Source organism: Aedes albopictus, chromosome 1 (genome assembly GCF_035046485.1).
Source record: "Aedes albopictus strain Foshan chromosome 1, AalbF5, whole genome shotgun sequence".
Taxonomy (NCBI): Eukaryota; Metazoa; Arthropoda; class Insecta; order Diptera; family Culicidae; genus Aedes; species Aedes albopictus.
The window spans coordinates 37325206-37352252 of NC_085136.1; the positions used below are offsets into that span (position 1 = coordinate 37325206).

At 36.9% G+C, this 27047-nt stretch overlaps 1 protein-coding gene and 1 long non-coding RNA gene across 2 annotated transcripts in view; one reads left to right on the forward strand and one right to left on the reverse strand.

Moving 5' to 3' along the window:
* The window catches only part of LOC109416786 (death-associated protein kinase related), a gene marked incomplete in the record, with an annotated part of 584944 nt that overhangs the window by 521915 nt on the left and 35982 nt on the right, over positions 1 to 27047 (reverse strand).
* Positions 203 to 16690, forward strand: LOC134284878 (uncharacterized). The gene is made up of 2 exons (XR_009995992.1): positions 203 to 3494; positions 3668 to 16690. It is a non-coding gene; the product is annotated as an uncharacterized LOC134284878 (long non-coding RNA).

Below are 27047 nucleotides of genomic sequence, written 5' to 3' on the forward strand. Positions count from 1 at the left end.
AGTATGGACTTATCCACCGATGAACCGAATTCATCGCGGTCCGAGAATTTTGACACTAGAGCGGGGTCGTTCCAATCAGAATTGAATGATTCTGATTGGAAACGACCCCGCTCTAGTGTCAAAATTCTCGGACCGCGATGAATTCGGTTCATCGGTGGATAAGTCCATTCTTCAGAAGATTTTTTTTCTGAAATTCCTCCAGGAGTTCCTTCTGGGGTTTTAAGAAATTCTCCTTTGCAGTTTCTTCATAAGTTTGTCAGGGATTCCCGTTGAATTTCATACTAGGATCCAAAGAGTTCCGTCATTCTGCATTCTTCCGGAAAATCCTTCTCCAGGTGTTTTATTTGGGGTTCTTCTAGGATTTTCTACTGGAATTCATCTATGCGTTCATTGATGGGTTTCACCAAGAGCTTCTGCTGGTTTTTCTCCAAGAGCTTTTTATATTAATTTACCAAAAGTTACTACTTTCAGGAGATCGTTCTGTTTATCATCCAGAACTTCTATCTGAAAAATTCTTAAGGAGTTTTTTTTTCGGAAATCCGGCAGAAGCTCTTTTTGAGAATCTTCAGAAATTCTTGTTTAAATTCTTACAAGAATTCCTCCACCGGGACCTCTCAGAAGTTTATTTTTCTCTATAGGAATCCACCAGGAATTTCTTATGGGAATCCTCCAAGAGTTCCTCTCCGGAATCTTCCAGGAGTCACTCCTGGAATTCCTCCAGGAAATCCTTCTGAGACCGGTCCTAGTGTTCCTTTTTCCTAGGGTTTCTCCTGATAATCTCCCAGGATATTTTCTGGGATTTCATCTGAATTTTCTGCTGGGATTCAAAAAGTTCCGTCTACATGCATTTTTTTCAGGAAATCCTTTTCCAGCTGTTCTTGTTAGGGTTCCTAAAGCAGTATCTACTGGAATTCATCTATGCCTTTATTATTGGATTCCGTCAACTTACGATGGGTTTTCTCCTGAGGCGAATTTAGAATTTCTCAAGGATTTCGTACTGTCCTTAAGGACAAACGTCTTAAAATCCCGCTACAACAGTGCATAAGAACTTCAGATGCACAAATCTCAAGAAGCAAGCTTCAAACAACAATGCATTTTATTATTCTGTTCTTGCTCACTTGTAATAAGCTTAAAATAAGAAAACCAGGCACGCTGGTTTTGTTTACAAAGAGATTTGTGCGCTTGAAATCGTGAGTAGGTGCCAAAGTCGGACATTGTGGCGGCCATTTTGGGATTCTAACAAGTCTGTCCTTAAAGAGCTTCTTATGTCAATCTTCCGAAAGTTTCTTCTGGAAACCCTTCAGATGTTCCTTCTGGGTGCTCTCCAGAAGTTCCTTCTGTAAATCTTCATGGGTTTTATGTTTATCTTCCAAAAGTTGTTTCTAAAAATCCTCCAGGGGTTTTTTATGGAAATTCTGCAGAAATTTTTTTTTGGGAATCTTTCACGAAATTTTCCAACAGAAGCTCTTTTTGGAAATCTTCCAGAAATTCATTTTAAGATCCTTCCAGGAGTTCTTCTTAAATGAATTCTCCAGGGATTTATTCAGGGAGTCTTCCAAGAGTTCCTTCTTGGAATCTTTCTGGAATCTCTTCTGGAAATTCTCCAAGAATTTCTTCTGGGAACGCTCCTTGTGTTTCTTTTAGGATTTGCTTCAAAAGTTTCTCCTGAAAATCTACCAGGAGTTACTCCTGGGAATCTTTCAGGTGTTCTTGAAGAATCACTGGAGTTCCTGCATTTATTTCTTGAAATAATTCACGGATAAATCCCAGATCATTCCTGTTGAAATTCCTGAGAAAGTATCTACGGAAGATTCTGGATGAATCCACAGAAAGTATTCGAAGAGGAATTTCTGGAGGAATCCTCATATGGACGTCCCTGAGAAATGCCCATAGAAATATCCTTAGTGAATTCTGAGAATTAATTGCCTGAGGAACCCCAAAAAGAATCCAGCAGATGTTCCTAGACGAATCCTCAGAAAGCTAAGTTAAATGCGCGAGACATCGGATCGCGCTAGCAAACAGGGCGTAGCAGTAGATAGGGGCGTTATTGAACTGATGCTTGCATGCAAGTTGCTAGCGCAAAACTCGTTTTTAAAACGATGTCCGTGCACGGGGCATTCTTGCCATTCCAATCGAAACTGCAGTTCGATGGAGTTCGATGTGAATAGGTCGTATGTTTGCTGTGATTTTTATACAGATTCGCCCTATGCAAATCGAACGCCAGAAAATATTTATAGTCCTGTTCAATGAAGCCAATTCGTAGACAAATGGGTATGCGCAGGATGCAGCAGCAACTTCGACCATGTTCAACCTACTTCATTGAACAGGACTTATGCGAGCAGTTGAAAATCGGAATTTGAATTTTTTTTCTCAATTGAGAATTGCAAATTATCCAAACTTTTCTCAAAATTCAAAGGAAAAAACACGTTTTCTGAATTATGACTCGGTTATTCTTATTTTCTGTATGTAGTTTGTTGATCATTTTAGCTTTTTCATTTTTTTTTAAACGCAATTCTCAATTAACACTTATTCACGAAGTTCGTATTTGATGAGTAGAGCAAACATGCCTATTTTAGCAATAAACAAGAATAAAGCCTACATTTGATCATGCCCCATAGCCTTAAGCAGTAAGAAAAAAATGTTACGTATTTTTCAATGACCCCTAACGAGACCAACTCAGAATAATCAAATACACGTCTGAGAAGAGTCCAATGCATTTACTTTATTAAGTTGTGCCTGCCGAGATGAGAAATAGCCAAATATTGCCTATATATGGCCATATCCCATACCCATCATAAGCAGGAAAAAATGTTACGTATTTTGCAAGGACCCCTAACGAGACCAACTCAGAATCATCAAATACACTTCTGAGAAGAGTCCAATGCATTTACTTTATTAAGTTGTGCCTGCCGAGATGAGAAATAGCCAAATATTGCCTATATATGGCCATATCCCATACCCATCATTAGTAGGAAAAAAAAAGTTACGTACTTTGCAATGACCCCTAACGAGACCAACTCAGAATAATCAAATACACGTCTGAGAAGAGTCCAATGCATTTACTTTATTAAGTTGTGCCTGCCGAGATGAGAAATAGCCAAATATTGCCTATATATGGCCATATCCCATACCCATCATTAGTAGGAAAAAAAAGTTACGTACTTTGCAATGACCCCTAACGAGACCAACTCAGAATAATCAAATACACGTCTGAGAAGAGTCCAATGCATTTACTTTATTAAGTTGTGCCTGCCGAGATGAGAAATAGCCAAATATTGCCTATATATGGCCATATCCCATACCCATCAATAGTAGGAAAAAAAAGTTACGTATTTTGCAATGACCCCTAACGAGACCAACTCAGAATCATCAAATACACTTCTGAGAAGAGTCCAATGCATTTACTTTATTAAGTTGTGCCTGCCGAGATGAGAAATAGCCAAATATTGCCTATATATGGCCATATCCCATACCCATCATTAGCAGGAAAAAATGTTACGTATTTTGCAATGACCCCTAACGAGACCAACTCAGAATCATCAAATACACTTCTGAGAAGAGTCCAATGCATTTACTTTATTAAGTTGTGCCTGCCGAGATGAGAAATAGCCAAATATTGCCTATATATGGCCATATCCCATACCCATCATTAGTAGGAAAAAAAAAGTTACGTATTTTGCAATGACCCCTAACGAGACCAACTCAGAATAATCAAATACACGTCTGAGAAGAGTCCAATGCATTTACTTTATTAAGTTGTGCCTGTCGAGATGAGAAATAGCCAAATATTGCCTATATATGGCCATGTCACATACCTATCATTATCAGGAAAAAAAAAGTTACGTATTTTGCAATGACCCCTAACGAGACCAACTCAGAATCATCAAATACACTTCTGAGAAGAGTCCAATGCATTTACTTTATTAAGTTGTGCCTGCCGAGATGAGAAATAGCCAAATATTGCCTATATATGGCCATATCCCATACCCATCAATAGTAGGAAAAAAAAGTTACGTATTTTGCAATGACCCCTAACGAGACCAACTCAGAATTATCAAATACACTTCTGAGAAGAGTCCAATGCATTTACTTCATTAAGTTGTGCCTGCCGAGATGAGAAATAGCCAAATATTGCCTATATATGGCCATATCCCATACCCATCATTAGTAGGAAAAAAAAGTTACGTACTTTGCAATGACCCCTAACGAGACCAACTCAGAATAATCAAATACACGTCTGAGAAGAGTCCAATGCATTTACTTTATTAAGTTGTGCCTGCCGAGATGAGAAATAGCCAAATATTGCCTATATATGGCCATATCCCATACCCATCAATAGTAGGAAAAAAAAGTTACGTATTTTGCAATGACCCCTAACGAGACCAACTCAGAATTATCAAATACACTTCTGAGAAGAGTCCAATGCATTTACTTTATTAAGTTGTGCCTGCCGAGATGAGAAATAGCCAAATATTGCCTATATATGGCCATGTCCCATACCCATAATTAGCAGGAAAAAATGTTACGTATTTTGCAATGACCCCTAACGAGACCAACTCAGAATAATCAAATACACGTCTGAGAAGAGTCCAATGTATTAACCTTATTAAGTTGTGCCTGCCGAGATGAGAAATAGCCAAATATTGCCTATATATGGCCATATCCCATACTCATCAATAGTAGGAAAAAAAAGTTACGTATTTTGCAATGACCCCTAACGAGACCAACTCAGAATCATCAAATACACTTCTGAGAAGAGTCCAATGCATTTACTTTATTAAGTTGTGCCTGCCGAGATGAGAAATAGCCAAATATTGCCTATATATGGCCATATCCCATACCCATCAATAGTAGGAAAAAAAAGTTACGTATTTTGCAATGACCCCTAACGAGACCAACTCAGAATCATCAAATACACTTCTGAGAAGAGTCCAATGCATTTACTTCATTAAGTTGTGCCTGCCGAGATGAGAAATAGCCAAATATTGCCTATATATGGCCATATCCCATACCCATCAATAGTAGGAAAAAAAAGTTACGTATTTTGCAATGACCCCTAACGAGACCAACTCAGAATTATCAAATACACTTCTGAGAAGAGTCCAATGCATTTACTTTATTAAGTTGTGCCTGCCGAGATGAGAAATAGCCAAATATTGCCTATATATGGCCATGTCCCATACCCATAATTAGCAGGAAAAAATGTTACGTATTTTGCAATGACCCCTAACGAGACCAACTCAGAATAATCAAATACACGTCTGAGAAGAGTCCAATGTATTAACCTTATTAAGTTGTGCCTGCCGAGATGAGAAATAGCCAAATATTGCCTATATATGGCCATATCCCATACTCATCAATAGTAGGAAAAAAAAGTTACGTATTTTGCAATGACCCCTAACGAGACCAACTCAGAATCATCAAATACACTTCTGAGAAGAGTCCAATGCATTTACTTTATTAAGTTGTGCCTGCCGAGATGAGAAATAGCCAAATATTGCCTATATATGGCCATATCCCATACCCATCAATAGTAGGAAAAAAAAGTTACGTATTTTGCAATGACCCCTAACGAGACCAACTCAGAATCATCAAATACACTTCTGAGAAGAGTCCAATGCATTTACTTCATTAAGTTGTGCCTGCCGAGATGAGAAATAGCCAAATATTGCCTATATATGGCCATATCCCATACCCATCAATAGTAGGAAAAAAAAGTTACGTATTTTGCAATGACCCCTAACGAGACCAACTCAGAATTATCAAATACACTTCTGAGAAGAGTCCAATGCATTTACTTTATTAAGTTGTGCCTGCCGAGATGAGAAATAGCCAAATATTGCCTATATATGGCCATGTCCCATACCCATAATTAGCAGGAAAAAATGTTACGTATTTTGCAATGACCCCTAACGAGACCAACTCAGAATAATCAAATACACGTCTGAGAAGAGTCCAATGTATTAACCTTATTAAGTTGTGCCTGCCGAGATGAGAAATAGCCAAATATTGCCTATATATGGCCATATCCCATACTCATCAATAGTAGGAAAAAAAAGTTACGTATTTTGCAATGACCCCTAACGAGACCAACTCAGAATCATCAAATACACTTCTAAGAAGAGTCCAATGCATTTACTTTATTAAGTTGTGCCTGCCGAGATGAGAAATAGCCAAATATTGCCTATATATGGCCATATCCCATACCCATCATTAGTAGGAAAAAAAAAGTTACGTACTTTGCAATGACCCCTAACGAGACCAACTCAGAATAATCAAATACACGTCTGAGAAGAGTCCAATGCATTTACTTTATTAAGTTGTGCCTGCCGAGATGAGAAATAGCCAAATATTGCCTATATATGGCCATATCCCATACCCATCAATAGTAGGAAAAAAAAGTTACGTATTTTGCAATGACCCCTAACGAGACCAACTCAGAATCATCAAATACACTTCTGAGAAGAGTCCAATGCATTTACTTTATTAAGTTGTGCCTGCCGAGATGAGAAATAGCCAAATATTGCCTATATATGGCCATATCCCATACCCATCATTAGCAGGAAAAAATGTTACGTATTTTGCAATGACCCCTAACGAGACCAACTCAGAATCATCAAATACACTTCTGAGAAGAGTCCAATGCATTTACTTTATTAAGTTGTGCCTGCCGAGATGAGAAATAGCCAAATATTGCCTATATATGGCCATATCCCATACCCATCATTAGTAGGAAAAAAAAAGTTACGTACTTTGCAATGACCCCTAACGAGACCAACTCAGAATAATCAAATACACGTCTGAGAAGAGTCCAATGCATTTACTTTATTAAGTTGTGCCTGTCGAGATGAGAAATAGCCAAATATTGCCTATATATGGCCATGTCACATACCTATCATTATCAGGAAAAAAAAAGTTACGTATTTTGCAATGACCCCTAACGAGACCAACTCAGAATCATCAAATACACTTCTGAGAAGAGTCCAATGCATTTACTTTATTAAGTTGTGCCTGCCGAGATGAGAAATAGCCAAATATTGCCTATATATGGCCATATCCCATACCCATCAATAGTAGGAAAAAAAAGTTACGTATTTTGCAATGACCCCTAACGAGACCAACTCAGAATTATCAAATACACTTCTGAGAAGAGTCCAATGCATTTACTTCATTAAGTTGTGCCTGCCGAGATGAGAAATAGCCAAATATTGCCTATATATGGCCATATCCCATACCCATCATTAGTAGGAAAAAAAAGTTACGTACTTTGCAATGACCCCTAACGAGACCAACTCAGAATAATCAAATACACGTCTGAGAAGAGTCCAATGCATTTACTTTATTAAGTTGTGCCTGCCGAGATGAGAAATAGCCAAATATTGCCTATATATGGCCATATCCCATACCCATCAATAGTAGGAAAAAAAAGTTACGTATTTTGCAATGACCCCTAACGAGACCAACTCAGAATTATCAAATACACTTCTGAGAAGAGTCCAATGCATTTACTTTATTAAGTTGTGCCTGCCGAGATGAGAAATAGCCAAATATTGCCTATATATGGCCATGTCCCATACCCATAATTAGCAGGAAAAAATGTTACGTATTTTGCAATGACCCCTAACGAGACCAACTCAGAATAATCAAATACACGTCTGAGAAGAGTCCAATGTATTAACCTTATTAAGTTGTGCCTGCCGAGATGAGAAATAGCCAAATATTGCCTATATATGGCCATATCCCATACTCATCAATAGTAGGAAAAAAAAGTTACGTATTTTGCAATGACCCCTAACGAGACCAACTCAGAATCATCAAATACACTTCTGAGAAGAGTCCAATGCATTTACTTTATTAAGTTGTGCCTGCCGAGATGAGAAATAGCCAAATATTGCCTATATATGGCCATATCCCATACCCATCAATAGTAGGAAAAAAAAGTTACGTATTTTGCAATGACCCCTAACGAGACCAACTCAGAATCATCAAATACACTTCTGAGAAGAGTCCAATGCATTTACTTCATTAAGTTGTGCCTGCCGAGATGAGAAATAGCCAAATATTGCCTATATATGGCCATATCCCATACCCATCAATAGTAGGAAAAAAAAGTTACGTATTTTGCAATGACCCCTAACGAGACCAACTCAGAATTATCAAATACACTTCTGAGAAGAGTCCAATGCATTTACTTTATTAAGTTGTGCCTGCCGAGATGAGAAATAGCCAAATATTGCCTATATATGGCCATGTCCCATACCCATAATTAGCAGGAAAAAATGTTACGTATTTTGCAATGACCCCTAACGAGACCAACTCAGAATAATCAAATACACGTCTGAGAAGAGTCCAATGTATTAACCTTATTAAGTTGTGCCTGCCGAGATGAGAAATAGCCAAATATTGCCTATATATGGCCATATCCCATACTCATCAATAGTAGGAAAAAAAAGTTACGTATTTTGCAATGACCCCTAACGAGACCAACTCAGAATCATCAAATACACTTCTAAGAAGAGTCCAATGCATTTACTTTATTAAGTTGTGCCTGCCGAGATGAGAAATAGCCAAATATTGCCTATATATGGCCATATCCCATACCCATCAATAGTAGGAAAAAAAAGTTTCGTATTTTGCAATGACCCCTAACGAGACCAACTCAGAATCATCAAATACACTTCTGAGAAGAGTCCAATGCATTGACTTCATTAAGTTGTGCCTGCCGAGATGAGAAATAGCCAAATATTGCCTATATATGGCCATATCCCATACTCATCAATAGTAGGAAAAAAAAGTTACGTATTTTGCAATGACCCCTAACGAGACCAACTCAGAATCATCAAATACACTTCTGAGAAGAGTCCAATGCATTTACTTTATTAAGTTGTGCCTGCCGAGATGAGAAATAGCCAAATATTGCCTATATATGGCCATATCCCATACCCATCATTAGTAGGAAAAAAAAAGTTACGTACTTTGCAATGACCCCTAACGAGACCAACTCAGAATAATCAAATACACGTCTGAGAAGAGTCCAATGCATTTACTTTATTAAGTTGTGCCTGCCGAGATGAGAAATAGCCAAATATTGCCTATATATGGCCATATCCCATACCCATCAATAGTAGGAAAAAAAAGTTACGTATTTTGCAATGACCCCTAACGAGACCAACTCAGAATCATCAAATACACGTCTGAGAAGAGTCCAATGCATTTACTTTATTAAGTTGTGCCTGCCGAGATGAGAAATAGCCAAATATTGCCTATATATGGCCATATCCCATACCCATCAATAGTAGGAAAAAAAAGTTACGTATTTTGCAATGACCCCTAACGAGACCAACTCAGAATCATCAAATACACTTCTGAGAAGAGTCCAATGCATTTACTTTATTAAGTTGTGCCTGCCGAGATGAGAAATAGCCAAATATTGCCTATATATGGCCATGATTAGCAGGAAAAAATGTTACGTATTTTGCAATGAACCCTAACGAGACCAACTCAGAATAATCAAATACACGTCTGAGAAGAGTCCAATGCATTTACTTTATTAAGTTGTGCCTGCCGAGATGAGAAATAGCCAAATATTGCCTATATATGGCCATATCCCATACCCATCAATAGTAGGAAAAAAAAGTAACGTATTTTGCAATGACCCCTAACGAGACCAACTCAGAATCATCAAATACACTTCTGAGAAGAGTCCAATGCATTTACTTTATTAAGTTGTGCCAGCCGAGATGAGAAATAGCCAAATATTGCCTATATATGGCCATGTCCCATACCCATAATTAGCAGGAAAAAATGTTACGTATTTTGCAATGACCCCTAACGAGACCAACTCAGAATAATCAAATACACGTCTGAGAAGAGTCCAATGCATTTACTTTATTAAGTTGTGCCTGCCGAGATGAGAAATAGCCAAATATTGCCTATATATGGCCATATCCCATACTCATCAATAGTAGGAAAAAAATGTTACGTATTTTGCAATGACCCCTAACGAGACCAACTCAGAATCATCAAATACACTTCTGAGAAGAGTCCAATGCATTTACTTTATTAAGTTGTGCCTGCCGAGATGAGAAATAGCCAAATATTGCCTATATATGGCCATATCCCATACCCATCATTAGTAGGAAAAAAAAGTTACGTACTTTGCAATGACCCCTAACGAGACCAACTCAGAATCATCAAATACACTTCTGAGAAGAGTCCAATGCATTTACTTTATTAAGTTGTGCCTGCCGAGATGAGAAATAGCCAAATATTGCCTATATATGGCCATATCCCATACCCATCATTAGTAGGAAAAAAAAAGTTACGTACTTTGCAATGACCCCTAACGAGACCAACTCAGAATAATCAAATACACGTCTGAGAAGAGTCCAATGCATTTACTTTATTAAGTTGTGCCTGCCGAGATGAGAAATAGCCAAATACTGCCTATATATGGCCATATCCCATACCCATCAATAGTAGGAAAAAAAAGTTACGTATTTTGCAATGACCCCTAACGAGACCAACTCAAAATCATCAAATACACTTCTGAGAAGAGTCCAATGCATTTACTTTATTAAGTTGTGCCTGCCGAGATGAGAAATAGCCAAATATTGCCTATATATGGCCATGTCCCATACCCATAATTAGCAGGAAAAAATGTTACGTATTTTGCAATGACCCCTAACGAGACCAACTCAGAATAATCAAATACACGTCTGAGAAGAGTCCAATGCATTTACTTTATTAAGTTGTGCCTGCCGAGATGAGAAATAGCCAAATATTGCCTATATATGGCCATATCCCATACTCATCAATAGTAGGAAAAAAATGTTACGTATTTTGCAATGACCTCTAACGAGACCAACTCAGAATCATCAAATACACTTCTGAGAAGAGTCCAATGCATTTACTTTATTAAGTTGTGCCTGCCGAGATGAGAAATAGCCAAATATTGCCTATATATGGCCATATCCCATACTCATCAATAGTAGGAAAAAAATGTTACGTATTTTGCAATGACCCCTAACGAGACCAACTCAGAATCATCAAATACACTTCTGAGAAGAGTCCAATGCATTTACTTTATTAAGTTGTGCCTGCCGAGATGAGAAATAGCCAAATATTGCCTATATATGGCCATATCCCATACTCATCATTAGCAGGAAAAAATGTTACGTATTTTTCAATGACCCCTAACAAGACCAACTCAGAATCATCAAATACACTTCTGAGAAGAGTCCAGTGCCTTTACTTCATTAGGATGTGCCTGCCTAGTTGAGAAATAGCCAAATATTACCTATATATGGCCATGTCCTAAACCCACCGGTAGTAGTGAAAAATGTTAGGTATTTTGCAATGACCCCTAACGAGACCAACTCAGAATCATCAAATACACTTCTGAGAAGAGTCCAGTGCCTTTACTTTATTAGGTTGTGCCTGCCGAGATGAGAAATAGCCAAATATTGCCTATAATGGCCATGTCCCATACCCATCATTAGCAGGAAAAAAAGTTACGTATTTTGCAATGACCCCTAACGAGACCAACTCAGAATCATCATATACACTTCTGAGAAGAGTCCAATGCATTTACTTCATTAAGTTGTGCCTGCCAATTCATCAATCAATCAAATACACTTCTAAGAAGAGTCCACTGCCTTTACTTTATTAGGTTGTGCCTGCCTAGTTGAGAAATAGCCAAATATTGCCTATATATGGCCATATCCCATACTCATCAATAGTAGGAAAAAAAAAGTTACGTATTTTGCAATGACCCCTAACGAGACCAACTCAGAATCATCAAATACACTTCTGAGAAGAGTCCAATGCATTTACTTTATTAAGTTGTGCCTGCCGAGATGAGAAATAGCCAAATATTGCCTATATATGGCCATATCCCATACCCATCATTAGTAGGAAAAAAAAGTTACGTACTTTGCAATGACCCCTAACGAGACCAACTCAGAATAATCAAATACACGTCTGAGAAGAGTCCAATGCATTTACTTTATTAAGTTGTGCCTGCCGAGATGAGAAATAGCCAAATATTGCCTATATATGGCCATATCCCATACTCATCATTAGCAGGAAAAAATGTTACGTATTTTTCAATGACCCCTAACAAGACCAACTCAGAATCATCAAATACACTTCTGAGAAGAGTCCAGTGCCTTTACTTCATTAGGATGTGCCTGCCTAGTTGAGAAATAGCCAAATATTACCTATATATGGCCATGTCCTAAACCCACCGGTAGTAGTGAAAAATGTTAGGTATTTTTCAATGACCCCTAACGAGACCAACTCAGAATCATCGAATACACTTCTAAGAAGAGTCCAGTGGCTTTACTCCATTAGGTTGTGCCTGCCTAGTTGAGAAATAGCCAAATATTGCCTATATATGGCCATATCCCATACCCATCATTAGCAGGAAAAAAAGTTACGTATTTTGCAATGACCCCTAACGAGACCAACTCAGAATCATCATATACACGTCTGAGAAGAGTCCAATGCATTTACTTTATTAAGTTGTGCCTGCCAATTCATCAATCAATCAAATACACTTCTAAGAAGAGTCCACTGCCTTTACTTTATTAGGTTGTGCCTGCCTAGTTGAGAAATAGCCAAATATTGCCTATATATGGCCATATCCCATACTCATCAATAGTAGGAAAAAAAAAGTTACGTATTTTGCAATGACCCCTAACGAGACCAACTCAGAATCATCAAATACACTTCTGAGAAGAGTCCAATGCATTTACTTTATTAAGTTGTGCCTGCCGAGATGAGAAATAGCCAAATATTGCCTATATATGGCCATATCCCATACTCATCAATAGTAGGAAAAAAAGTTACGTATTTTGCAATGACCCCTAACGAGACCAACTCAGAATCATCAAATACACTTCTGAGAAGAGTCCAATGCATTTACTTTATTAAGTTGTGCCTGCCGAGATGAGAAATAGCCAAATATTGCCTATATATGGCCATATCCCATACTCATCAATAGTAGGAAAAAAAAGTTACGTATTTTGCAATGACCCCTAACGAGACCAACTCAGAATCATCAAATACACTTCTGAGAAGAGTCCAATGCATTTACTTTATTAAGTTGTGCCTGCCGAGATGAGAAATAGCCAAATATTGCCTATATATGGCCATATCCCATACTCATCAATAGTAGGAAAAAAAAGTTACGTATTTTGCAATGACCCCTAACGAGACCAACTCAGAATCATCAAATACACTTCTGAGAAGAGTCCAATGCATTTACTTTATTAAGTTGTGCCTGCCGAGATGAGAAATAGCCAAATATTGCCTAAATATGGCCATGTTCCATACCCATCATTAGCAGGAAAAAAGTTACGTATTTTGCAATGACTCCTAACGAGACCAACTCAGAATCATCAAATACACTTCTGAGAAGAGTCCAATGCATTTACTTTATTAAGTTGTGCCTGCCGAGATGAGAAATAGCCAAATATTGCCTATATATGGCCATGTCCCATATCCATCATTAGCAGGAAAAAATGTTACGTATTTTGCAATGACCCCTAACGAGACCAACTCAGAATAATCAAATACACGTCTGAGAAGAGTCCAATGCATTTACTTTATTAAGTTGTGCCTGCCGAGATGAGAAATAGCCAAATATTGCCTATATATGGCCATATCCCATACTCATCAATAGTAGGAAAAAAATGTTACGTATTTTGCAATGACCCCTAACGAGACCAACTCAGAATCATCAAATACACTTCTGAGAAGAGTCCAATGCATTTACTTTATTAAGTTGTGCCTGCCGAGATGAGAAATAGCCAAATATTGCCTATATATGGCCATATCCCATACTCATCATTAGCAGGAAAAAATGTTACGTATTTTTCAATGACCCCTAACAAGACCAACTCAGAATCATCAAATACACTTCTGAGAAGAGTCCAGTGCCTTTACTTCATTAGGATGTGCCTGCCTAGTTGAGAAATAGCCAAATATTACCTATATATGGCCATGTCCTAAACCCACCGGTAGTAGTGAAAAATGTTAGGTATTTTGCAATGACCCCTAACGAGACCAACTCAGAATCATCAAATACACTTCTGAGAAGAGTCCAATGCATTTACTTTATTAAGTTGTGCCTGCCGAGATGAGAAATAGCCAAATATTGCCTATATATGGCCATATCCCATACTCATCAATAGTAGGAAAAAAAAGTTACGTATTTTGCAATGACCCCTAACGAGACCAACTCAGAATCATCAAATACACTTCTGAGAAGAGTCCAATGCATTTACTTTATTAAGTTGTGCCTGCCGAGATGAGAAATAGCCAAATATTGCCTATATATGGCCATGTCCCATACCCATAATTAGCAGGAAAAAATGTTACGTATTTTGCAATGACCCCTAACGAGACCAACTCAGAATAATCAAATACACGTCTGAGAAGAGTCCAATGCATTTACTTTATTAAGTTGTGCTTGCCGAGATGAGAAATAGCCAAATATTGCCTATATATGGCCATATCCCATACTCATCAATAGTAGGAAAAAAATGTTACGTATTTTGCAATGACCCCTAACGAGACCAACTCAGAATCATCAAATACACTTCTGAGAAGAGTCCAATGCATTTACTTTATTAAGTTGTGCCTGCCAAGATGAGAAATAGCCAAATATTGCCTATATATGGCCATATCCCATACTCATCATTAGCAGGAAAAAATGTTACGTATTTTTCAATGACCCCTAACAAGACCAACTCAGAATCATCAAATACACTTCTGAGAAGAGTCCAGTGCCTTTACTTCATTAGGATGTGCCTGCCTAGTTGAGAAATAGCCAAATATTACCTATATATGGCCATGTCCTAAACCCACCGGTAGTAGTGAAAAATGTTAGGTATTTTTCAATGACCCCTAACGAGACCAACTCAGAATCATCGAATACACTTCTAAGAAGAGTCCAGTGGCTTTACTCCATTAGGTTGTGCCTGCCTAGTTGAGAAATAGCCGAATATTGCCTATATATGGCCATATCCCATACTCATCAATAGTAGGAAAAAAAGTTACGTATTTTGCAATGACCCCTAACGAGACCAACTCAGAATCATCAAATACACTTCTGAGAAGAGTCCAGTGCCTTTACTTTATTAGGTTGTGCCTGCCTAGTTGAGAAATAGCCAAATATTGCCTATATATGACCATGTCCCATACCCACCGGTAGTAGGAAAAATGTTACGTATTTTTCAAAAAGACCCTAAAAAGACTAAATCAGAACCAGGGATTCCTGCAGAAGTCATCGTTTCGGTCGAATCAGCGCAGACACCAACACTTTCCCATATGAACACACGGGGGTTTAGTAACTTAAGTTACTTAAGGACAGACTTGTAAGAATCCCAAAATGACCGCCACAATGGCCGACTTTGGCACCTACTCACGATTTTGAGCGCACAAATCTCGTCGTAAACAAAACCAGCGCATCTGATCTTCTTATTTTAAGCTTATTGCAAGTGAGCAAGAACAGAATAATGAAATGCACTGTTGTCTGAAGTTTGCATCTTGAAATTTGTGCGTCCGAATTTCTGGTGCACTATTAAAGCGGGATTTCAAGACGTTTGTCCTTAAGTTTATACTTCATTAAAACCAATGCCGTATTTCACTTTGATATCGTTTACGAAAAAAAATGTACAATTAAGCAAAACCATGACCACACGATAAGCAGAACAGCAAAATCTTTAAGACGAAGACGAGAAACTATTTTTCCCTTGAAAAAGGCCACACCCAATGGCCGAAACGTCGGGTAAAATAAACATATAACGTCTAATTAAGTGTATGACTGAGATAGCCGAACATAAAAGTTATTTATGCAGTTATTTATACAACATTAGGGAAAAATACCCTTAAGTACGATCATTTCCGACTGCTCACATAGGTCTCAGCTAAAACCATGTGCGGAACACAAACCCATTTTTTCCATTCATGTAGGTTATGTTAATAAGTGTCACAACTATTCGGAGTCGCGTCGTCAACGAGCGTTTTTTTGTACTGCTGCTTCTAACTGCTCTTCAGAAAAATTAAAAAATAGCTAAGAATGAGAAAACGCTTCTTGTTAAAAGATAACCAATCCTGTTTTCGTCCAAACATAATTTAAATCAAGGTTTAAAATTTTTGTTCTTTTATAAACCTCTTACCTAGGTACTTCTTATTTAATGTTAAAAAACCGCCAAAATTTTTTTTAAAGAATTTTCTTTCCTTCTTGTTGCTGCAAGAAAGTCGCCTATTTGATTTATATTTCTGCGTCCACATGGAAAAATTTCCTTTTTGATATTTTTTTTGCCCCCAAGAAAGAATAAAAAATCCTTTGTGATTTTGGAAGAGCTCTGTATGTAAGAATTTTCATGAAATTTTCTCGAAGCGCTTGAGCGCCCTCATAAATTTAGAAAAAGTAATCTGTGTCATTTTTCAAAATATTTTGCTTCCCATATTGTGAGTAAAATCTTTTTTCCAGTGTGAAGAAAATTGTATTCCGCCTTCTTGAATTTAATAAAATGATCTTTCGAACTATTCTGCGTCTGTGAATATAACAAATGTTTTGCCTCCAAACGTTAAAAAATATCCTTTATGATATTGGAAATTGCTTCTCCTGAATATAAGAAAACCCGCTATTTGATTATTGATTATTTTTGCGCCCTCATATTTGCAAAAAAAAACCTCTGTGATAATAAAACTACTCTCTGGGTTTATTTCAAAAATTCGTCCTCCGATGTCTTCAGAAATTCTTCTAGATATTCCTATAAAAAATCCTTCAGGGATTCCTTCGAAAATGTCTTTAGGGATTCCTCAAGGGATTACTTTAATAATTCTTCCAAGAAATCTATTAAGCAATCATATGGAAATTCAATTAGAAACTGCAAAAAAATCTTAACGATTTATTTTAGAAAATCTTGCAGGATTGTTTCAAAAATTCCTCCTTGAACTTCATCAGAATTCCTTCAGAAATTCATCGAGAGCTTTCTCCAGAAATTTCTCGAAGGATTCATTTAGAAAACCATTCACCGATTTCTTCAAAAATTCCTCCAGTGATTCCTTTAGAAAGTCTTCCATGAAATCATTTCTCTGAGAATTCCTTTAGGAATTCTTTCAGGGATTCTTCAAGTAATTCCATAGATTCATTCAAAAATGTCTCTGAAATTCCCTAAAGATTTATCCAGAAATTAAAAACTAAAAAAAAGAACTCTTCTATAAATCCTTCTATGGATTCCATACAAAATTATTCAATGGATTGCTTTAACCCTCTAATACCCAAATTTTTGATTTTGATCTAAATATCATTTTTCGTCATCTAAAATTGATTTAAACATGTTTTGGAAGATGATTCTTTTTAATTCTCGATTTCGTGAATGTCAGTTTTTGATTTTTCTAATTTTTATTTTTAACATCCCCACACTTTTATATTTTTCCTGGAAGCCAATTGGGGGAGCGGATTTTTTGAGATGAAAACATTTTGAGATTTTATGATTATTGGTTAAATATTATTATTTTAAATTTTTTTCACAGAAATTTTTTTTTTCGTGTAATTTTAAGGAAAATAATTTTAGAGTGTATTCGATCCTTTTATACTATTAAACAAGGATAGAATGATTCGGGAAAAATTTAAAATATGTTAATTGTAGCGATTCAATACAAAATAAACAATGACTTCTAAAAGGTGACTAAAACATCAATTTTTCAATGATTTAAAAAAAATGTAAATACGCTTTAAAATACACCAAAAACCATTTTGAGATATAAAGAACAGTCTTAAATATCAGCCAAAAATATAAAAAAAAATGATTTTCCACGAAACAAAAATTACAAAAATGCTCAAACTATACCCCGTCTAAAGGCGGGATTGGGTATTAGAGGGTTAAAAAATCATCCAATGATTTCTTTTAAAAAAATCTTGCACGGAGTCCTTTAGAATGTTCTCCAGGGATTCTTTTGAAAAATCATCCGTGGACTGCCCCAGAAATTCCTCCAGAGCTCCAAGGGCTTCTGAAAACATTGCTCCATGGATTCTTACAAAAATCTCTCCTGAGATTCTTTCGGACAATCGTGCACGGATTACTTCAAACATATTTCAAGCAATTTCTTCCAGAAATTATAAAGTTCAGAATTCCTCCAGAAATTTCACGAAGAATTTCTTTAGACCATCCTTCTGAGCTCCCTTTATTTTTTTTCCGAGATTCATAATGAAGTTCCGCCAAAGCTTCCTTTAGAAATTCTTGCAGGGATCCCTTCAGAAATCTCTCCAGAGATTCTTTTAGAAAACCTTCTATGGATTCCTTCCAAAATTGCGGTATGGATATCTTCAGAAATTACTCCAGGATTCATCCATAAAAAATCAATGGATCCTTCCAGAAATTCTTCCAGCTGAGAGGAATCTTTAAGAATTTTTTCCAGGGCTTCCTTCAAATATGCCCTTAAAAATTTCTTCAGAAATTTATCCAAGAATTCGTTTAGGAAATTTTCTTTAGGAAATTCCTTCTGAAACTTCGCCTGGGATTACTTCAGTATGTCTTCTAGAGTGTCCTTTGGAAAATCCCTCTGATGGAATCAGAAGTTTGTGCAGGGAATCCATAAGTTTTAAATTTCTTTATTATTGAGATTTCCAGCCCTAGGCTGGTTCATCTTCGCATTCTGAAGTTCTTTTAAAGATTGTTTCAGAAATTCTTTCAGCTAGCGATTTTTTACAGAAAATATTCTGGTGATTCCTACCGGAACTCATACAGGATTTCTTCACGAACTCCTCCAGAGATTTCCTCGGGAATTTCCCCAAGGATGCCATTGGAAACATCCGCAGTAAAGTCTCCAGAAATTACTTCAGGGGTTCATCCACAAAATCAAACAAGAATTCCCGCAAAGATTCTTGCATTATTAACTCCAGTGATTCTAGCGAGAACTGATCCAGGGATTCCTGCAGAAATTCATACAGGGATTCTTGTGTTCCAGTATATGTTCTGTATATTTCCTCAGAAATTCCTCCAGCTTTTCCTTCAAGGATACCTCTAGTTTTTTTTCCACGGATTCAGAAAATTTCCAGAAATATTTACTAGCCATTTCTACACAAATTCAATTAAAAATTTCCTCCTGGTACTCTATTGAAGGATTTCTCCAAGAACTCTTCTAGAGTTTCACAATAAATTCTTCTTGGAGTTCCACCAAGCCTTTTCCAGGAAGTTTCCCTTGATATTCCTTTAGAAATTTCTTCAGATATTTCTCCTGAGATTTCTTCAGGAGTTTTCCTCGAATTCCTTCAAAAATACCTTCAGGGATTTTTACAAGAATTAGACTGGAGATGCATTCTCTTAGTAATTCCTCCATGTATTCCTTATAAAATTTCTTCAGGAATTTCTTCGGAAATATCTCCAGGGACTCTTTCAGTTTTTAAGGATTTCTTTAGGATTATAAGCAAAAGTTGTTCATTGGATTTTTCTTCGTAAAATTCTCCTAGAAATACCTTTAAAAATGCTGCAGAAATTTCCCCAAATGTTCCTCCAGCAATTGAGAAGTTCCTTCAGGGATTCTTGTAGATATCCATGCAATGATTCTTTTTGAAATTGTTCCTGCGATTCCATCAGAAATATGAAATATGAATATGAAATACGAAAGGACAAAAATCCCTGAAATAATCGTTGGGGGAATACCTTAAGGAATTCTCTGAGATATCTTCGAAGGAATTCCTAAAAAAAACATGAGAAACTTATGGAACAATTCTGAAAAAAAAATTCAAAAAAAAACACAGTTGGTGGAGTTTATGAAGAAATTTCTAAAGATATTTCTTAAGGAATTTCTGGAGGAGTTCCCTCCAAAAAGGACACTTTTGATTTATTTCCGAAAGAATCCCTGGATAAATTTCTGAACTAATTAAAGAACTTGTGGAGACACCTCAGGAGAAATGCTTCACTAGATGAGTGAAAATTTTTGAAAACAAAAGCCCTGGTGGAATTCTTCAAGGAATCACTATGAAAATTTCTGAAGGAAAAGAATGTTTTGAAGGAACTCTAAAAAAATCCTGGAAGAACTGAAGAATCCTCTGTAGGTACGCCTAGAAATATTTCTTGACTTTCATTTGGGTCTGAATAAATCCAAAAATGAATTTATGAAGCAGTCTTTGCATGAATACCTGGAGAAACTTTTGGAGAAATCCCTCGAGGAACTTATAGAAGAATAACTCGTGGAGGAATTTTGGAAGAAATGTCCGAGGGAATCTCTGGAGCATTTCTGGATGGTATCAATCCCCCAACCCACCCGAATACCTGAAAGAATCTCTGGAGGGATTCCACCAATAATTACTGAAAGAATTCCTCAAAAAAAAATCTGAAGGCATTCATAGAGGAATTCCTACAGGAATCGCTGAAAGAATCTGCGAAGGGTCTCCTGCAGAAATCTCTAGAGGAATTTCCGATAGAATTTCTAGGTGTAACCCTACAAGAAAAATACCAGCAGACAATAGCACATGAAGATCAGCGGGTCGTTCCTGATCCGACGTCTCCACTAGACAGAAATGTCTTGCCTTTTTGCCTTTCTCGTACACCAAGGTGTACCGAAAGGCTATATGTTCACTCCAAAAATAAAATTTCGATAGAGCCCCCAGAGGGGTAAGTTTCATATACTAATCGACTCAGCTCGACGAAATGAGATGATGTCTGTGTGTGTGTATGTGTGTGTGTGTGTATGTATGTGTGTGTGTATGTGTACAAAAAAAGGTCACCTCACTTTTAGATAGTAAATATCAACCGATTTTAACGATTGATGGCTCATTCGACGCGGCATTTGGTCCCATTGTTTCCTATTGAAAATGGTTCGGATCGGTCCAGCCGTCCCGGAGTTATGGCCATTTAGGTGCTCCGGAACCGGTCCCCCTGGAAGGGGCCAGACATGAAAATGCACCAAACCCATGCATGCGACCCATCAAACCACGGCATTTACGATTATCTGATGAACGGTAAGCAGGAAAATAGTCTCAAACCATATCTGAACCGGTAGTGTTCCAGAACCGGTTCTGGGTGTCCCGCCGGAAGTGGCCAAATATCAAATTGAACATAACTCATGCATGCGACACATCAAACAACGGCATTTCCGATAACCTGATGAACGGTAAGCAGGAAAACAGTATCAGACCATATCTTAACCGGTAGTGTTCCGGAACCGGTTCCGGATGTCCCACCGGAAGTGGCCAAATATAAAAGAGTACCAAACCCATGCATGCGACACATCAAACAGCGGCATTTTTGATAACCTGATGAACGGTCGGCAGGAAAGCAGTATCAGACCATATCTGAACCGGTAGTTGTCCGAAACCGGTTCCGGGGGTCTCGACGGGTGTGGCCAAATATAAAAGAGTACCAAACTCATGCATGCGATACAACAAATAATGGCTTTCCTGATAACCTGATGACTGGTTATTATATTATATTTGGTATGGGGAAGACTTCCAGAGTCCAAAATGGCGATCAGGATATCCAAAATGCCGATCTAAAATTTAACATGGCGGCTCCGAATTCAATATCGCGGCTGTTTAATTGAGTTTTAGGGCATGAAACAATGCATTATTGGTATATTTGGTATGGGGATGATGTCTGGATTCCAAAAATGGCGACCAGAACATCCAAGATGACAATCTTTAATCTTAAATGGCGGCTTCAAATTCAAGATAGCGTCTTTTTCTTAAGAGTTTGAGGCTCAAACATCGAAAACCAGATAAACGATATGATTTCTGGTATGATGAAATGGATTTCTGTTAATTGTATGAAAGTGCGATATACATAAACTAGAGTGCCTTTAACTTAGAGTGGCGTCAATGTCAAAATTGGAACAAAGATCATGTGTCAAATTGCTGTCAAATCCATACAAACGCGTGTTCCAAAAATAAAAATACACTAGAACTCCAATGGCGCTGTAGTCAGTTTCCTATTTAATTATTTTAATAACTTTAATTACAATAATTTACTATTTTAAAGTGTCCATCTTGTAGAGGACCTTTTGTTATGGTAAACAAAATTAACTTGACACTTCTAGTACCGCTGCTGACGTTGTAAGGGCGTGGCAAACTAGATGTTAGTCACACGAACAGTCGCGACTTTGAACTTCTGTGGCTAGTTATTCTACTGTTCCAAACGAGCAGGAGACCTGTCAAAATCGGAACATGACGCCACTCTCCCTTCCAGTCACTCTAACATAAACATTTCGCTTGAGTTTTATTGAAATGGGGTTTCGAAGGCACGAGAAAGGCGCCATCACCGCTAGGTGGATTAATTAGGGTTTTTTCGGAGAGATATCTCATGACAGAAATGTTCTCTCGCTGTTTGCAAGGAGAGCAGCGGTGTTGAACATTTTTGGAGCGTTTACTTTTTCTCGCAGCAAAATGGCAAGACATTTATGTCTAGTGGAGACGTGGGGTAAAGCAAAGCGAAAGTTATTTGTAGACGCAACCTGGTTTGTCTCTGCTTGAAAAAAAGTGTTTGTGTGTAGTGGTACAAAAACCGTATAGCGCTTCTTAATACAGCGAGCCTATGATGATTTCACACATTTTTTGTATTGTTTTAATATAGAAACTGGTAGAAACATCATTCTCAATTCTTGGTAGGATTTCTTGTTATGGGTGTACTTTTGAAAAAACGGTCATCTAACTGTAACTTTTCGTTAAGTGCATCAAACATTCTGGAATATTCACTGTGAGTTGATCAACTAGTTGCCTATCAATGGTCTACATCTCAGAAAGATAGGGCTATTTCACATGAAGTTTAAAAGATTCTAGTAAAAGGCATAATTAGCGGATAGAAAATTTTAAACTGTTATATCTCAGGATTCAATTAACCAAATGCAATGAAATTTTTAGCGTTTATGACTTATATAATGGGCTTTGAAAGACGTTTAACTTAACTTAAAATTGATAACACGGAAATAAAATTATAGCGATTAGATTATTTTTCAAATATAACACAAAATTAGCAAAAACTTCAACATCGTTTCCAAATGCAAGACGGTAATTATAGACCATATAAATTTGCATAATAGGAAGCAATCAGTGTAGTACTACATTGAAAGTAGTGAGCTGGATTTTTTTATGGCGAGATGATAAATTCTCCGTTTCTACAATGAAATGGTGCAAACTGCGTGGGTATTATGATTTGTTGCCTAATTTGATGATGCTTGAGCGAAATTTTTGATCACTGTGTTGTTATATTTTCCATTTCTTGCCTCTTCAACAACACAATAACCCAAGGTTTTACTCAAACAGCATCAAATTAGGCAAGAAATGATAATACCCACGCTGATTGCACCATTTCATTGCAGAAACGGAGAATTTAGCATCTCACCATACAAAAATCCAGCTCACTACTTTCAATCTAGTACTTCACTGATTGCTTCCTATTGCCTTTTTACACTTTAAATAAACTTTAGGTGTTCATGTAAAGTAGTGATTGCTTTACATATACCGTATATCTGCACGCAATACGACTTCAGCTCCGTGGTGTCTTGGGTATGTATATGAAAAATAAACCAATTTACTTAAAATTTATGAATTTAAATTAAACTAGCTGTTCCCGGCAAACTTTGTCTTGCCTACTGCGTTTTTTTGACGTTTCAAGTCCCTAGCCAAGCGCCCAAGTCCCCGTTCAAAATGTATGAAAACCCGATTTTCAAACACTCTCAATTTTCCCATGTTTTAGGCCTCATAAACCTTCCTTGGGTGAAAACTAACAGAACAAAATTTAGACGACCCAAATCGGACCATCCGTTCACAAGTTATGCGCGGTCCCACGTATGCCACTACATTTTTATATATTTAAATTAAATTAAATCTCTATAACTGTTTATTCTACAAACAGTTTTAGGTTAAGTCAAACGTTTTTCAAAGCCCATTAAGCCATTAAAGCTTCATGTAAAATAGCCCAATCTTTCCCTAATTTGAACATGATCAACAATTTTGTAAATTAGGACAGAAACCCCCATACACCGATAAACGCCTAAAAGTATGCAATGCCCTTGGATTTTCATCTAATTTAAACTGTTGTGTTTAAAATGTGTAACAACAATCCAATCAATGAGAACTTACATGCGAAACATGATCAAATGTTCATGAACTGTATACATTATATTATTTCTCAGATAATGATTCTTGATAGCTAAATTCACGGAGTTTTACTAAGTACTCCGCTAACGTACATAAGTATACAGGGAAAAATTAAGTTATCTGGACATGCAAAATTTTCTCATTCATAAAACTGGTCAACTAACTGCAACTTTTCGTTAAGTGCATCAAAAAATCACAAATTTGTACTTGTACTGTACATTGATTGGATTGTTGTAACAAATTTTGAACAAAATAGTTTAAACTAGATGAAAATCCTAGGGCATTGCATACTTTTAGGCGTTTTTTCGGTGTATGGGGGTTTCTGTCCCAATTCACAAAATTGTTTCCAATTCGTAAAAACACGCTTCGCTAAGAGATTCAGGGACGTATTTGGTTGGATTTGACTGTGCTTGATCAACCGAGAATAAGCGGGCATTCTTTGAAAAAAAAAATAAGCAAAAAGCAGTTCTAGAGCAGATTGTTTAAAGGTGTTGATGAATGACAAAAAAATCAACAATTTTTATTGTTTGTCCAAAAAGTTCTATATAAACTTGATTTGCATCAAAATACCTCTGAGATGGCTCTTCATTTGTATTATTTTGATCTACGTATGCCTTTTGTTTAACTGATTGACAGCACAATCAACGTTACCTGCATTAACATAGATACCCTGTTTAACGATAGCCAAATGTTACATGCAAGTTACATGCTTTCGGACATCGATTTGTTTTTAATGTTGAACTATCGGCGAAGTACCAATCGAAAGAAATTTCCTAATTCACAACTGGAATTCTTCTTCTCTTATTATTCAAGTGAAATGGTATTAACTGTGCATCGAATAGAGAAGGAAATGCAGTAGCATGTTCGGTTTTATGATTTTGGGCAAAAAATCGTTTTTATTTTCTGCACAATGATGGAAAATGCTTCAACTAAAATGCAGCATGACCTAAAGTGCAGCAAAAACCTGATCAGAAAACGCTAAATAGTAGGCATTGTTTCATTCAAAAGAAATAATACTCCAACCTTAAAACCTTAGTGATCTCAATCAAATACCAGGTATTTTTTCTGAAATACTTTTTCGCGTAATTTAGAGAAATTTAGAGTTAGGGGGTTCAAGTGCCCCCCTTGTCCCTCTATGTCGCCGTCAATGCAGCCGACCCAAGGCAAATATTTTCTTTAAGTTGATTGAAAGACTTAAATGCTCACAATATAGCTTGGGGAAGTGACAAATCTGATGATTGAGGTACATTATTTGATTATGGATTTAATTGATGAACTAAATGTATTTATTTTGAATGACGGATATTTACTAGGATTGCTTTTCCTCCAGCTCAATATACTTGTATTGATTTATCTCTTTGTTCAAATTCTGTATCTTATATTTCATCTTGGAGAACAATTGATGAATTGTAGTGAGTGACCATTTACCAATTTTGATTGGGATTTGTAAAACGGATCATAATCAGTCATACAATAAACTTTATGTTCCCGATTTATGCAAACATGTTGGTTGGCAGAAGTTATCTGATCATATTGCATTTTCTTTGAATACTTTTGATCATTCTATTTCTTCACTTGAGAATTATAAACTTTTTTTCTGAGAATAAATACGTTGTTTACATAAATCTCAAAAATTCAAAATTATTTCTAAACCTGCTAATAAAAAACGTCCTTCATTTTGGTGGGATAGTGATTGTTCATTTGTCCTATAAAATCAGAAGCTTTTAAAAAAATTCGCCGTTCAGGATCACGGGAAAATTATTTTTCATACTGTAAAGCAGAAGCGCAATTTGTTCGTGTAACTAAATTTAACCCGTAGGCTACGGGGCTTACAAAAAAAATTTAAACCGCTGGCGAGGACACAAACATCAATATTTTTCAATTAAATTTTGAGGTTCACTTTATTGTTAGTTGTAGTTTCAATTATGCTGGGATATGGCCATATATAGGCAATATTTGGCTATTTCTCATCTCGGCAGACACAACTTAATAAAGTAAATGCATTGGTCTCTTCTCAGATGTGTGTTTGATGATTCTGAGTTGATCTCGTTAAGGGTCATTGCAAAATACGTAACTTTTTTTCCTACTATTGATGAGTATGGGATATGGCCATATATAGGCAATATTTGGCTATTTCTCATCTCGGCAGGCACAACTTAATAAAGTAAACGCATTGGACTCTTCTCAGACGTGTATTTGATTATTCTGAGTTGGTCTCGTTAGGGGTCATTGCAAAATACGTAACTTTTTTTTCCTGCTAATGATGGGTATGGGACATGGCAATATTTAGGCAAGATTTGGCTATTTCTCATCTCGGCAGGCACAACTTAATAAAGTAAATGCATTGAACTCTTCTCAGAAGTGTATTTGATGATTCTGAGTTGGTCTCGTTAGGGGTCATTGCAAAATACGCAACATTTTTTCCTGCTAATGATGGGTATGGGACATGGCCATATATAGGCAATATTTGGCTATTTCTCATCTCGGCAGGCACAACTTAATAAAGTAAATGCATTGGACTCTTCTCAGAAGTGTATTTGATGATTCTGAGTTGGTCTCGTTAGGGGTCATTGCAAAATACGTAACTTTTTTTTTCCTGCTAATGATGGGTATGGGACATGGCCATATATAGGAAATATTTGGCTATTTCTCATCTCGGCAGGCACAACCTAATAAAGTAAAGGCACTGGACTCTTCTTAGAAGTGTATTTGATGATTCTGAGTTGGTCTCGTTAGGGGTCATTGAAAAATACCTAACATTTTTTCCTACTACCGAGGGGTATAGGACATGGCCATATATAGGCAATATTCGGCTATTTCTCATCTCGGCAGGCACAACTTAATAAAGTAAATGCATTGGACTCTTCTCAGACGTGTATTTGATTATTCTGAGTTGGTCTCGTTAGGGGTCATTGCAAAATACGTAACTTTT